This window comes from Molossus molossus, unplaced genomic scaffold (genome assembly GCF_014108415.1).
Source record: "Molossus molossus isolate mMolMol1 unplaced genomic scaffold, mMolMol1.p scaffold_m16_p_18, whole genome shotgun sequence".
NCBI lineage: Eukaryota > Metazoa > Chordata > Mammalia > Chiroptera > Molossidae > Molossus > Molossus molossus.
Window position 1 is genome coordinate 46,676,988 of NW_023425353.1, and position 13,170 is coordinate 46,690,157.

Consider the following 13,170-nt stretch of genomic DNA (forward strand, 5'->3'; position numbering starts at 1 on the left):
AGACTTCTTGGTGCATGGGTCGATGCTCAACCACTGAGCCACACTGGCCGGGCTGATCTACCCTATTCAAAGCACATCAATCAAGGGTGCAGGAGAAGTGATTCACCACAAAATGCCAGGGTGAATTCACCAGAAGGAGGGAGAAATGGATACGGCGTAGGCAAAAAGAACTGTACTGCTGCTTAGCATACCTCCCATCACATTGAGGATGATAGCACTTGTATTTACACAATACTCATTAAATATGTTTCAATACCTACAGCAGATAACACACTGGCCTAGATACCAGAGTATAATAACAGAGTCCTCAAGAAGTTTAGGGGTTAGAGGAGAGAGGATGAATACAGAAAGTAGACAAGTGATTCTGCTTCTGGTAAGCAGCCCATAATAGGCGAGAAGTTGCTATGGGAACTAAAGCAGGGCAGCAACACCAGTCTTGAGACAGAAAGAAACTTTCCAAAGGAGGCGATGTCTACACTGAGACCCCAGAGGAATGGCAGTAGTCAGATAAAATGGGGTACTCCTCTAAGTCTATGCTCATGGGTTGCCTGAGTTTAAAATGTATCACCTCGTAAAAGACCAGCAAAGATTAGACATCTTCACCCCAGCTGGAGGGCTGTTGAATTCCAGAGAGGAAGAGGACAGCTGGCTGAAGCATTTTATCGACATTTCAAAATCCTACTCTCAGTGGAGGAGAAAAATGTCCTTGGTACGAGTATTCATTTTGGGGACATCATGCAAAAAAACATTTTTAACAAGATCTCCATTGTAACTTAACATCTAAAATAGGATCTACTCTGATTGTTAAACAAAATAAAGATGCAAATAAATAAGCAAAGTAAGATTTATTTCCAAAAAAAGAGGTAAGAAAACCTGAGACATCCTGGACAATGGTTTTAGCCCAAACTCTTGCCCATTGGATGGGACCCAGTGTAGGTGATCGTGAACCATGGAGCTGGTTAAGTAGCAGGTGTTCGGGGCAGGGGAAATCGAGGCAGAGCTGGGGTGAGAGTGTGAGGACCGTGGGCAACTTTGGAGCCTAAGCCAGGGTAGTCGGGCAGTCAGGGAGGCGGGGGACTGGCAGGGTAAATGCTTCTGTGGACCTTGGCGAATGTAAGCATTAGATTGGCCAAGAGAACTTAAACGGTTGTGCCATGGCATCCCGTGCTTCGGAGATCGACATTTCCCAAATTCTATGACAAATGATGGGATTTGACTTAAAGTGACTTACAGTAGCTTAAACAATGCAATTAGGTTTGTTAGAAGGGTGCTGGATAGTGTCGGACTGAGGACCATGTTGGAAGAGCAGACTTCAACCAAAGCAAGGATCCAGGGTGGTTCTGGAAATCAGTAGTTGTCAAAGTGCAGTTCCTACACTAGCAATATCGGTATCACTCTGGAATGTGTTAGAATTGCAATTTCTCATCCTCGTATCAAATCTACTGCATCGAAAACTCTAGGGGTGAGGCCCAGGGATCTATGTTATAACAGGCCTTCCAGATGATTCTGATGTAAGCTCAGGTTGTTGAACCACTGCCTGAAATCTTAGAATCAGAACACCCTCAGCTGCCTCTTTAGGTCTGCCCTTCGATAAGTCATTTCTAAGCCATTTTGGTCTCTGGGTGCCTCCATCCAAGAAGCAAATCTAGAAAGTAGAATGTGATTGGTCACCTCTGGTCATGTGCCCACTCGTCTGGTGGTGCCCCGGTGAAAGCCACTGCCCCCGACCACGAGAAGCACAGGACATGAAAAAAGGCAATTCCGAGAGGAAGAGGAGAGAAGCACTTTACACAAGGAAAGGAATTCTGGCCAATCGTTAGTGTATCGGGTGACGAATTTTGAGGAATGGGGTGTGGGATGGAATTAGTCTCTTGCCAAAGAGACTTTTTGGCCACATAGCAAGATGAATTATAAAACTGAGAACTCTCCACAGAGAACAGGGGGTCAGTGTTTCTTTTTCCTTTCAGTGTAAATATTCCACGTGCTTAAAATGCCTAATCCAATATTTTTGATGAGATTAACGAGTCGGTTTTCTAAGCATGTTTTTCCCAGTTGAAAGAGAAAATGGCAGAAAGGCCACTGCCCTTAAACTGAGCTTTTGAAATACATTTCTCATTGTCAAGGACCTTCCCGTGCCTAGCAGTGAATATCATAGTACCCTAGGGAGTTCCAGATAAAAAGAAACTAGAAATCACCTAGCCCAGCTATTTCATTTTAGAGATGAGAAAGTTGATGCCACAGGGGTTTGATAGACCTTCTCAAAATCACATGGCTGATGCTAATCTTCATGAATGGTATGAGTATTTGGTTGGGAGTGAAGCCAATATCTATTTTCCTGTCTATGGCCAACTAGGAGAAAATTAATCATCCATGGGCAATGTCTCTTAAAAGACCTGGCTTTGGGCAACCTTACTCTGGCCCATGCTCTTTATTCTCCCTCCAGTATCATCCGTTTACCCAATTAGCCAGCAAGTCAACCAGTGAGCCAACCAGCCAGGATTCAGTCCTCTATTTAACATTAAATCTGTGCTTCCTAAAAGAGCTAATTGTACAAAGGTGAACAAGACATATTGCTTCTTCTTAGGCTAGAACCCATGCTTTCTAACTCCTATTTTAGGGAGCCCATTTCTTACATATTGAAGCAGGTAGTGGACTACTGACTGTGAAGATATTATGGGACATGAGCCAAACGCTCGACGACCTTGACTTGCCCTTCTGCTTCTTGTAGGTTCTATCACTATTTTCATCGTGCCTAATGGAAAGAGTTCGAGTTTTCTATACTTTGAGTTAACTGAAAGTAAAACTGTGATGAGACTAGAACCAAAAAGCAATCAAATAAAACTACTTAGGAGAATTCTAGAGTCTTGCACTAGAAATAAAGACCCATATTATTTGGGGAAGGAATGGAAGTGATCTCATTTAGAAAGGCTGCTTAATGTTTTCTGCAATAACAAATGCTGTACCTCACATTACATCTGGAAATCCACCCCTGAATGCCTCTAGATTTTGATGGATGGGAACCCTTTACACCACTGGGAGTCCTGTGAGGAAGCAATGACACTGCCTTTGATCACAGCATAAAGGATCGACTCAGATGTGGTTTCTAGAATCTTAGATCTTTAGCTCTTCCACTTCCACTTCCAAGTTCTTCATCCTGACATCCTTCACCACCAAATATACAATCAATGGGAGTGGATCCTATACTACAGAGGACAAAAGGACAGCCACACTGGCCACTTGCTGATTCTCTGAAAAATACTAAAGTCCATAGGTCCAACCTCAGGACCTTTGCATGTGCTGTTCTCTCTGCCTGGTAGACTTTTTTTTTTTTTAATCCTCACCCGAGGACATTTTTGCATTTATCTTCAGATAGAGCTGGAAGGAGAGAGGGTGGAAGAGAGAGAGAGAAACATCGATGCGAGAGAGACACGTTGAGTGGTTGCCACCCACACGACCCAACCAGGGCCGGGGACAAACTGCAACCGACGTACATGCCCTTAGTGGGAACCAAACCCAGAACTCTCTGGTCTGCAGGCCAACATCCTAACCGCTGAGCCAAACCGACCAGGGCTGCTAGTAGACTCTTAAGTCTTTCCATGGTCAGCTCATTCTTAACTCAAAGCTCACCTACTCAAAGAGGCTTTTCTCACCACTGTCCTTAAATTCACTGGGATAGATTGATTTTGAAAAATAGAAGCCATTTTTCATCCCTCTCTGTACATATGCATAACTTTTAGCTCCTCCCGTAACGAGGTGGCATCGTATAGCTTCATCTGGACAACAGAACGGAACCAAAGGAGCATGAGAGCAAGCATGTCCTGTGGGAGGCTGGCAGCCCACGGGGGGGAGAGCCAGCTGTCTCAGGTACATGCAGACCCTCTACATGCAAGAGACTCAGGTCGAAATCAGCAGAGCCACTGAGCCAACACGTAGTTGACCACTGATGAGTGAGTGAGACAGGCTGAGTCACGAAGAACTGTTTAGCTGGCCTGTAGCAATAATAAATGCTTACTATTTTAAGTCACTAAATTTGGGGACAATTTGTTACATAGTAATAACTAAGTGATATATTTACCACTTTACAGTTCTTATCACTCTTTGGAATTATCTTGTATATTTATTCATTTGCTAGAGTTTACCACTATAAAGTAAGTTCTCTGTTGGGCCCAATAACCCAATACCTAAATTAATACAAAATAGTTGCTCAATAATTGTTTGTTAACTGGGTGAATAAAAGCTAGTAAAAATCAAGCACCACTCAATGTAAGTAAGATTCTCCCTCCTCTCTCTCTCTCTCTCTCTCTCTCTCTCATTTTAATTTTTCTAAGAGCTCTGTGAAGAAGGTATTATTATCAGTCATACTCAGGGACAAATTTGTCCAGCTTCATTGGGAACTGGAGTCGTGTGGGGACATTGGGAGACAGAAATGTAGCAGGTTCTGAAGTCTTCTGTTTTTTTCACTGGTATATAATTTATACATTGAAGGGAAAGCCCTTGGAATGTAGTTTCTAACAGCAAGAACGCCAAGCAAGAAACTGAGCTACTATGGGTCAGATTACAGGTGCTTCATTTTGGTGTCTTGTTTAATCTTTACAAGCAGAGTTTCAGGATGGCTGATACAATGTTACCTTTTACACTGCAGTAAGTGGAGTCTCAGAAAGGTCATGTGGCCCAAGGTCACACAGCCTTGCCATTGTCAACCTGATAGTCCCTTTCTCCTGAACTCAAATGGGTACTGCAGGATCTGCAACCCTGTTTTATTGGTTCATACAGTTCTCTGTAAATACATCCCTTGGGTATCATTCTTCATTTCATGACACTTACTGAAAGAAATACCCATCTGAAACAATAAAGGCAGTTTCACTTTCATGATGGCTACGTACAGTATGAATAATAGAATCTTTACTAATTTTGGGTTAGAATGCATATCTAGCAATAGAGAATATAAAATATCATGCTAATAGAAAAAATACTCATCAGAAAGTAGCAACTTCAGAAATACTGGCTATTAGAAAGGCTTCCCTCTTAAGCAAAACAAAACAAAACCCCTCATTTTGTTTCTCATATAGTTTTTATTTAAAGTCACTTTATCTGCCTGGCTGGTGTGGCTCAGTGGTTGAGTGTTGACCCATACACCAAGAGGTTGCCAGTTCAATTCCCAGTCAGGGCACATGCCCAGGTTGTGGGCCTAATCCCCAGTGGGGGGCATGCAGGAGGTGGCCAATCAATGTTCTCTCTTGTTGATGTTTCTATCCCTCTCCCTTCTGCTTTCTCTAAAATCAATAAAGAAAAAAAAATTTTAAAAAATAAAGTTACTTTATACTATTTAAAACATAGCCTTTTTTTTCCCTCTCAGTTTGCATAGGAGGAGATAGAAAACAAAGGCAGATATCAAATCAAGTAAATATTGGCCATATGGTTATTTAAAATAAATATTTGGTTTGAAGACTGGGGTAGCATTTGCAACCATCCCTATGTTCCCGCTGCTTCTCCTGGCTAAGAGAGGAGCATTTAACTTCATACATAGCCTGTAGCCCCAGGCAGCCTTTTGCTAAGAGAGGTAGGACTTAGGTCAGTTTGGTGTGAGGTATGCATTTCTCTTATTCAGTAAGTCAGAGTTTTTCTCTGAGTAATTAGCTAATTTTTTTTTAGTTTTTCTCTTGCTGATCACTGACTGTCCCAGTGGACATAGACCAGAAATTCATTTTCTCTATATAGGGAAATAGGGGGGGAAAAAAAAGTGTGTCAACATGTATTAGCTTCAAGAATGCCACTTTTAAGTCCATGGATGTGGATTGGAATGGCTAAAATATGGAAGCCAACTTTTGCTTTAATCCTGACAAAATAGGGCAAACTAAACATTGTGAACTAAAGAATTGGGGCAAATTGGGGAGAAATGCACTGGGAGTTATTGTGAAATCCGGTCAAAATGCTACACTGTTGCAAACAAGGGGAACAAATATGGACAAGTTTGCCTCCTCTGCCCCAGGGAGATTGCAACCCTTGGTAAAGGGAGCAATCGGAACTATGGAAACATCACTGTTCCCAAACAAACTGTGCAATACAAGCCCAGGGAACACCCACAGAGCTCTCAAACTGGGTACCAAAGCAGGCGAGGCTGCTAACTTGTAAGCATAGTGACAATAAGAAAGGAACAACCCAGCGGGGATGAGCTGGCCCTTCCCAGCTGGCACAGAATAACACTGTTTGAAGAAAACAACATGAAGTCTGGCAGTGGGAGAGCCACAAATAAAAGCTGAATTTTAGCAAATGCCAGGGGAAAGACACAGTGTTTCCTAGAGAAACTACTATGTTTACAGTGTTATGAATGGTAGATGTTATGTCAACATGCTCTCCTGCGAGCTGATGCAGAAGTGGATGCTATATCTGTGCATACGGTAAGATGTTCTTCAAAACACTTTCATTTCTTGGTAGGCTAAAACCCGGGGCTGGGAATTTACAAGAAGGCTCAGCTGTGTGAAGCCCTTTCAAGATGATGCTGATTTCCCGAGTCCTAGAGCAGAGCTTCTTGAACTTGAATATGCACAATGCAGTCATCTGCAAATTGTGTTAAAATGCAGGTTTCAATTCAGTAAGTCTGGGGTGAGGCCTGAGATCCTGCATTTGGAACCCGTTCCCAGGTGATACTGATGCATAGATCACATTTGCAGTTGCAACATTCTAAAAATCATTATGTCAACATAATGAGAAATGGAAGGGCAGGTTTGGAACTAATTAGATTACACACTCAGGATATGGTAGGATAAGATAATGGGCTCAATTAGCATTTGAATATGCCTATTGCAATACGAGATAGAAAAGACACCTACTTTTTAGACTTGTCTTTTTCCCCCCATTGAGCAAAGGTTGCAACTGCCGCAGAATTTAGTAATATGCCAGGATCTTTGAGTCAGAAGGGACCTTAGAGATCACCAGGACATAACCCTCTTGACTCCCCATCCAGTGCTCTGCCCATGGTGCCCAAAGCATCCCTTCTGAATCAGGGCAGCAAACGTCCTCCCCTCGAGATGCATTCATTTCCTGTGGCTGCTGTAAGAAATTGCCACAAACTTAGAGGTTTAAAACAACAGCAACTTATCCTCTTACAGTTCTGGAAGCCCGAATTCCACCATCTGTATTACTGGGCTGGAATCAAGGTGTCCAGAGGCCCTAGGGGAACATCTGTTCCTTGCCTCTTCCAGCCTCTGGTGGCCGCGGCATTCCTTGGCATGTGGCTGCATCATCCCTCTCTCCCAGATCAGAAACTGCACATCTTTCTCTGCTCTGCCTTCTCCTCCGAGTGTGTCAGTGTGGCATCTCTGTCTTGCTCCTATAAAGACACTTGTGATTGCATTTAGGGCCCACCTGGATAAACCAGGGTGATCTCCTCACCTGCAGGTCTGTGATGACATCTGCAAAGGCCCCTTTCAAAACAAGGTGTCATTTACAAAATCCAGAGATTAGGAGGGATCTCTTTGGGGGCGTTTATTCAGCCTGTCACACTGCATGAGGTGTGCTCAGGAAGATTTACCAGCCTGGCAGGTTAGGATTAAGACAAGCACTTCAGGACACTTGTCAGCTGATATACTGAGACAGCCAGTCCTGTGGCACTGGGTATCGGTGCAGGTCGATTTCTCAGGTGCACATGGCTCCACACGAGGCATTTCTAGATGATGGGCAGTGTATCTGCATAGCTTGTCTCTTGGATCTCAGCTAATAAGCGCTGGTCTATCTTTGTTGTCCTTTCTTTTTTAATCGTCTAAAATTTTTATTTTAGCCCTGCTGGTGTGACTCAGTGGATTGAGCATTGTCCTATGGACTGACAGGTCCCGGTTAGATTCCTGGTCAGGGCACATGCCCAGGCTGCAGGTTCGATGCCCAGTAGGGGGCGTGCAGGAGGCAACCACTTGATGTTTCCCTCTCACATCGATGTTTCTATCTCTCCTCTCTTCCTCTCTCTCTAAAAAAATCTCTAAAACATATTTTAAAAAATTAAATATTTATTTTAAAATAATTATAGATGCACGGGAAGTTGCAAAGAAATGTACACGAAGGCTTCTTATATCCATCACCCAGCCTCCACCAGTGTTAACACCTTGCACCACTATAGGACAACATCAAAGCCAGGAAACTGATTGATATAACCCCCAGCACTTATTTAGAAGACTCCTATTTTTAACTGATTAAATAATAACAAAAGACTTTTCACTTTTTATATTTATTTCAGAAGTGGGCCAGGTGGCATTACTATCGGCTGTTTCAGCACAGGTAAGACCCCGGCTGTGGTTCAGGGGAGCAGAAACGCGCTCACCGGGAGGTGGCACTTAGATGCGCGGTACCGGACCTCCCGAACCAGGAACCGGGAGCTGTCCCTTCTCGCTCCGGCTTTCCGGCACTTCATTTGCTACAAGATAGTTGGTGATGAAATAAATGTAAAGACACGAATCCAACGTAAGATTCCACTTAGAGTATGTAGTTGTTTGCATGTGCAGTTAGGGCTTTTTATGTCATAGGGCTTTGAGCTTCATGAATTGTAATGAATTGCAAACTATTTTTAGGGAAGGTTATTATTTTCTGGGAAAGAGATATTACACTTTGCATGTGAAGGTCTATGCACTGTTCTTTGCTTCACATTCTTCTACGTCTGCTGCTGTCATCTGAGGGTGGGAGAAAGGGTCCAGGAAAAGGTCAACGGAAGGCAGATGAGTAGGTGAGGATTCTGGTTCCAGAAGATTCTTCAGAAGGGGTCAAAAACTGGGGTGGGGAGGATGTCTGGGCTCAAGATAGTAGCAGCTGATGAAATCCAAATCTCTCCAAATATCCTATAGTTCTACCCATCAACAAGAACAACGAGAGTAGCACATCCAAAGCCTTCAGAGATCGAAGTCCACATTACCTATGGATGGACAGAAAAACAAATGTTGCTTTCCACAGAAACTTTCCTGCAAGGTGGATTTCAGTGGGGTGGGCATGTGGGTCCCACTGTGTAAAAGGCAGAAGAAGGAGGGTGCAAAGGGGGCGTGGGCCTTGGAAGGCAGTCCGGAAGGCCACGGCTCCGGGACAGGTGCCCTTTGGAAACTGGATGGAGATGACAAAGCCAGTCTGAGGGGAGGGGTTTAAATCCGGTGAGGCAAGAGAAAACGCCAAATCCAAACGACACGACCCCTCCCCCCAGTGCCCACAGCCACCAGAGTGGGAGGACACATATAGAGGGAGTGCTGGAGCATGTCACACCTCAGAGAAGAGTCGTGTGCAACCTTGGAACCTGAAGGAAAAGGAAAAATCAGCAATGCCAATCTCGTCTTCATTGAAAATGGTGATATTGTGATTATCGTGGATTTTGCGTTCATTCTGGTCTTTTAAAAGATTGCACTGAAGCCCCGGCCGGTTTGGCTCAGCAGTTAGAGCGTCGGCCTGCAGACCAGAGAGGCTGGGTTCGGTTCCTGCTGGGGGCACGGACCTCGGTTGTGGTTCGTCCCCGGCCCCGGTTGGGTCGTGTGGGTGGCAGCCACTCAATGTGTCTCTCTCACATGGATGGTTCTCTCTCTCTCTTCCCCGCTCTCTCCCTCCCGCTCTATCTGAAGATAAATGCAAAAATGTCTTCGGGTGAGGATAAAAATAAATAAAAATAAAATAAAATATTGCACTGAAATAATATCCTGATGCCGAATTTTTTGGCACCCCCTTGGATTGTCTTCCTCCCTCACCTCACCTCTGTCCTGGCCCTGGTTCCGGGGTCTCCGAAGCAGAGTGAGGGAGCTGTCACTAAGTTGCCTGGGGAGATACAGATTTCCAGGCTTTCAGCTCCCTGAAAATGTGGGTGAAGCAGCTCTGGGAGCCCCTGAAATCCTCTGAGAAAGAACTGTACTGACTGTTGCATGGGAGAGCCCACCAAAGGTTTGGGGAGAGGTTCCCCGAAGTCGTGCAAAGGACTCGGTGGAGTTCTGGGGCCGCTCCCAGTGCTGCTGTAGAAGCTGTTTTCTAACACTGATCTTTCAAAAGCTCCCCAGCTCAGTTCCAGAACCAACCTTGCCGTCCTCAACCACAGTGGGGCTCCCGACCCAGTGACCTGCTATTCCAATCACAGTGATAAACATGAGTTGTCAACACATTCACACACAGGGTCCCCTGGCCGCGAAGCCGTGGCTGTTCTTGATGGCCGACTAGGATCCAGCTGACAGAGGTGACCCTGGAACCTGGCCCTTGTCTATTCTTTCACAGACGTCATTAGAACCATTGACCTAAATGAGTTGTAAATTCTTCTCTCTGTTCTATCTTCATGCAGGGGTCTGGCAGAGTCAAGAGGGGATGAATCAGCACAAATATAGGGCCATCATCAGAAAACACACTCAAAGTAAATAATAGACTGCAAGTAGATAAAAAGCATTATCTTTGCATTTGAAAATTATCATGCTTTTCCTACACAAACTCTGTAGCTCTTCTCTGTAGGACGGGATACTGTGCATCAGGGAAGATAACCAGCAGCCACAGGATTGGAGGAGAAACACATTCAGATATTTTTCTCAAAGTAAATGGTGTATTAGTGAAATGGCATACCTACAGACATGTGCAAAAATTACAAGTACACAATTCAATACATTTTCACAAATTAACATACCCATATGACCAGCACCTGATAAAGAGCTATCACCAAAGGCCCCCTTATGCTCCTTCAGTAGGCAGTCACCCCAGATAATCAGTCTCCTGACAACTGATTCCAATGATGAGCTGGCCTGGCTTTGCACTTTGTGTCAATGAGATTGTGCTGTATGTATCTGTTATGGCTGACTTCCTTTGCACAGATATGTTTGTGAGATTCGTTTATGTTGCTTGAACAATCATTTGTTTATTGTCATTGCTGTACAATATTCCTTCTATTTCACTATTTTACAGGTGATGGACATTTCTGGTTTGGGGCTATGATGAAATGGCAGCTGGGAACATTCATATATACATATATTCTTACATTCTTGGACAAATTTGAAAACATGTAAAGACATCTGTTGGGTTATACATAGGAATGAAATGTCTCTGTTTCACGGAGTTTGTTTGAGGTTTATGTGTTTATGAATACAATTGTATATGTACAAACTCAAGACGAGATTGTCTGAAACAGGCAAGATGCCTCTTCCCATGGGATGAGTGTCATGGGCATCATTTAATTCAAATTCTGTTTCAGGAGAGCATTATCCAGCATGGTAGCTCCTTCTGCTGGTATAATTGTAGTATTTCTATTATATGTGGCATCCGTCTTATTATGGAACTTCAGTTATTATTGATCCTATACATGGACATGTCACAAACTCATTTTCAAACTAAAGGTGGCAACGTAACAGTAGCATCTAAGCCATTTCTAACAGGCATGTAAGTAATCCTCATATCTTGTCTGTTAAACCAGCATTAAGTAAGGTACTAGAAATTGTGCTCACCTATGCAGAACTCTCCACTCTTCATATTTTAAATCTATTGCACGGTCTGGCATGTCACACATATTTTAACAGTAGTTTGTTTTTGTTTTTTTTCTAAATGTTGCCTGATTATAAGACTTACCTGCAAAATTTCTTAAAAATAGATTTCTAGTCCAACTGGATCAGATGCTATGAGGAGGAACCTAGGAATGACTGTTTTTCAAAACTGATATTTATGATCAGCTCTGATTTGGAAACAGAGCAAAACAGTATTACAAATAATTGCATACTTGGTGTACGTAAGTGAATTATAATTGTGGGTCACGGTTGCTAAGGCTTCCTTTAAAAAAAGGCTTGGACAACCCATAAATTGTGTGTGTGTGTGTGTGTGTGTGTAATAGATTACTGATTCTTTTATTTTATTAAGTTCATATTACTGGCCATTCAGGTAGTGTTTTCATTCATTTAACAGATATTTATTGCATGTCCACAAAGAACAGTATTTTAAAATAAGATTCACATAATGTGACTCCTGCCTGAAAGAATTCTAGATAGGACACTCACACAAGCAACTTAATCATGAAGCATGATGATATTGTATAAACAAAGTGCTAGAGCAGTGTTTAGAAGGGGGAAATTAACCCAACCACCTCTTGCCTTTTCTGTTTCAATTCTACCACCGCTCCATACACACCAGGGCAATGACCACCAGAGTTCACTGGGATTCATGTTCACCATTGCCGTTTATTGAAAATGTAAATCTAAATAATGAGGTTAACATTTTATCTAGATGAAGTCAGGAAACAGGAAGAAGAATAGCAGCATACAACGCTGGCTTGTCAGCTCCCCACTTAATTTTAAGCTTCTTCAAGATAAGAAAGTGGTCTATTTGCCATTGCTCCTTCTCCAACTCCTAGAAGAGTAGTAGTTGATCAATAAATATTTTCTAAATGATGGACAAAAAAAAACGTAGTGGAACTTAGCTGTATTATTGGGGACAAAAGTAGATTTATATGACCCAAAGAATAAATCCACTCTTTGAACCTGTAATTCTACTTTAAAGAAAGAATCTAAAAGAAGAAAATCACCAGTTAGTGTGGAGATAATGTGTTGTTATACAGACATTGTTATTCATTAAAAAAATCAGTATAACATAGAGTTTAATAGTTGAATATGGATTTGGACTCTGGAATCAGAAAGAATTTAGACAAAGTCTCACCCTACCACTTGCTAACCGAGGTCTTAGTTTCCTAATCTGCACAGTGGGGTTGACATAATGATTTCTACCTTCATAGGATTGTGTGAAGGAATGTGGGCAAAGCTCACTTAACAGAGCCTGGCTCATGGAGCACACACAGTAGATAGGAACAGCTCACCCACCATTAGACCAGCCCTGTGGGTCAGATAAAGGCACCCCTATCTCACCCCTTTCCTGCCTTCTGTTGGAGTTGTGGCGTATCTACGTGTGTATCTGTGGTGACTAGAAGTGTCAGTAGAGGCCTCCACAGTTGAGCCATATTCAACCTGCACAGCTGCATGTCGCAGCTCTGTGACACTGTTGTGACTCATGTTACAATTATTCGTATTGTGCCATTTCTTTAAAAATTTTTATTTTATTTTATTTTTTATTAATTAATTTTTGTTACAGATGTTTCTCCTTTTCCCCCCACTGATCCCCCCTCCCCCTCCCTCCCTGCCCTGTCCCCAGTTTGTTGTCCATGTCCACTGCTGAATAGGAAAAATGGCGGCGGAGTGAATGGAG